Raw genomic sequence first — 3383 nt, 5'->3', positions numbered from 1 at the left:
AAAACTGCACAAAATTTAAACTGTTTATTTCCTTATAGATCGTATTTCTAAATTTATTTTTCTATAATTTTTAAAGGACGTTTTGAAATTTTCACTCTCATACTTAGAGGGTAACTCGGTAATAAATAATAGATATAAACTTACTATTGAATTAGCATCTAAAACTGCTTCAGCAGAGTGTTTGAGTTGAATGTGTCTAAAAGCAAAAATGTGTATATATGAACGAGTTATTGTTGTATGTGTGCATGTTTCATCATAACACAAATACCAATTATTCGTTTTGCATTAGAGTTTATTTGGTAAAGGAATGGATTTTTAGTCACAAACTTATATTTTAAAATTCCATATAACTTAACAATCCTTATTCATAGACCTTTGATATTTCAAACTATTAATTCTATTAGATCAAATAGTCTAAGTTTGAAATATCTAAGGTTTTCACCATCAGGTTGTAAAGATAAAGGGGTTAGAAAATATAAATATCTTGCATAAAATCAATTCCTTTAAAGAACAAGAGAAATGAATGTCTTTGGTTGCTTAAGATATCTATAGTTTGAGTTGGCTTCCTTAGAGCACTTACATAGTTAATAATAATAAATGTGTACCACTGTTAATTTTATTATATAAACTAAAGGAATTAAGTCTTTGCCACAAACTCTGAATTTATAATCCCCTTATGTTTGGAACCCAATGTCGTAAATCTTTGATATATCAAACTTATATTATTTGTTATAACATGGTTGATAGTTTCAATTATTGGAATCCCAAAATATATAGTTCTCAAAAGCATAATTTGTGGCAAAGACTCAATTCCTTTAAAATTAAATTTTTTTAAAGCATCTTATTTAATTTTTATTTTTATGATATGAATTAATTGTCAAAATTTAATCTAAATTATAATGTTCAGTAATTCAGTGGGCGCCAATCTTTGCAACAGTGTAAACAAACTTCCAATAACTGTAGACACGTTTGAGAAGGAAATAACATTTCACTTACGTTTAAATCTTAGATATTACCTCTTTAGATTACTTTTCTCTTTATAGGTGTTCTTGCATATGATGCAACAAATCTGGTTGATCCTTACGTAGTCATTTCTAAATAGAAGTGAAGCTATTTTATGACAACAGTAAAAATAACAGTATAATCCAGCACGGTGTTAATTCAAAGATTATCACGGTTGAACTGTAGACAGTCAATTTGTGCAATTAGGACACTTTTAATTTTGAACAATATTACATGTCTGAGAACGATGGTTGATACAATATTGCTGTTAATTTCTAATTAAAAATAAAGAGACAAAGGAAAAATTCCAATGATATCAACATACTGAGTAACAATTTCCCTGCTTCTAGCCTTTGCCAGGCCAACCTTAGACAGGGTCAGACCATGAAGAAAAGCTGAAGTTAAAAAACTAATTTTTTCCTGAAACTATGATTTTTTAATTCATATATCTTTATAACCCAATGTCGGATATCTTAGATATTTAAACGATGAATTTTTTTAAATCAAATAATCAAAGTTTCAAATATGAAAGGTTTACACCATCAGGTTGGACAGACGCAATTTCTTTAAAAAAAAATTTAAATCATAAATTCAAGTAAATTGATAGGAGTTGCTTTGCCAGTGAATGATCTGTAATGTCCTATATATTTTACTGTACATCTTCACTTAAAACATTAAGAACTTGTTGTCCAAAGGACTTGAGCCTTTCGCACTAACTGTGATTTTCTGCTTCTTATATCTTGGCAATCCAATATCGTAGACCATACATATTTCAAACTATGAATTCTGTTATATAAAATAATCTGAGTTTTAAATATCTAAGATCTACACGATCAGGAACATTGGTATAGGGATTAGAAATTTTTAGTTTTAGGCAAGGACTCAATTTCTTTGTTTAAAAAAAACCTAATAAACTCTAAGTGGACGAATGAATCATATCAAAAGAACATTCAGAAATAACAAAATCAATATACAGTATGTGATAAAAAACATGGTTAAGTATTTTTTTTATGTGTTGAAACACAACTTTTAAAAATGTAAAGAAGTTTAAAGAACAATTAATAATAATTACTAACCAATGTGCCGTCCCAATGAAGTTTGATTTACAACATTATCGCAAAACCGACATTTTTTTTACTCCGGGTACCATTTTGATTTTGAAATTAATTTAAAGTAAAATTAGGTTAACCTAAAATTAAAAGCAATAAATACAAGTGCATATAATAATGTGGATGTTCGTTTACTGAATGAACAAAAAATTTAAATTGTACTAAAGGTAAAAGTGTTTGTAAAAACAAATTAAGAACAAATGAACCTATATTAAGGCAAATGAATGAAACTAAGTTAAATCAAACAAAATCTAAAATTCCAGCATTCTGCACATTTACACAAATTATTTAAAATAAACATATTTTAGTGTAAATAACAAAAAAAAATCAATCGTACTTAAACGGATTGAGTCTTTGCCAATAACTAAAATTTTATAATCCGTATATATTTGCAACCTGATACTCTAAACCTTTGATATTTAATACTTAGACTATTTGATCTAACAGAATTTACATTTAAGGGCTACGACATTGGGTTTGAAGGATATAGGGATTAAAGAATCATAGTTTGTGGTAAAGACTCAATTCCTTTAATATTTAACAATATTTTACATTAAACCTAATTATTACAAATGAAAATTTGCATTCAAAATAAAATTAAAAATGTCTCCATTTTCAATATAAATTATAATTATTTAAAGAAAAAAAATAGTTCTTTTAAAAAATTAGGTTTGAAATGTTAATTTTCCCTAATGTTCATTAGTATTAATTTTACTATTAGCTGTTGTGGCTTTAAGAAGGAATGGTAAAATCATTTTTTAAATATCGGCAATAAAATTAACAGTCTCATGATGACACACAGACATTTAATTCTCCTGAGTTCCAATAAAGATGATAATTTGTATTATATTTTTTGTTTTTTGTAAAAACGTTGACCAGGCCATGCAGGTGTATTTGCTGTCAATCTTCAGGATATTAACGTAAGAGATATCAATCCACACGTGGTCACACCTGACAACTGGTTATTTCAAATTCAGACCATAATTTTATGGGAAATGTAAAAATTAATTTAAATTGAAAATTTGATGGAAGGTTATTTTTTTCTTAATTTATAATTGAATACATATTAACTTAAAATCGGCAATGAATTAATTTAATGTAACAAGAAACATGTTAAACATTGTTGGTAAAATGTTCACTCAGTAACCATTTTTATTGGTGTATTTCATGATACCCTGATGACAAATCATAATATATATCTTATCAGAATTATAACAAAATATAAAGAGACATAAAATCTCATTAGCACCGACTGTGCGTTTTTATTGGTAC

This window comes from Eurytemora carolleeae, unplaced genomic scaffold (genome assembly GCF_000591075.1).
Source record: "Eurytemora carolleeae unplaced genomic scaffold, Eaff_2.0 scaffold511, whole genome shotgun sequence".
NCBI lineage: Eukaryota > Metazoa > Arthropoda > Copepoda > Calanoida > Temoridae > Eurytemora > Eurytemora carolleeae.
This window is presented reverse-complemented; position numbering follows the sequence as displayed.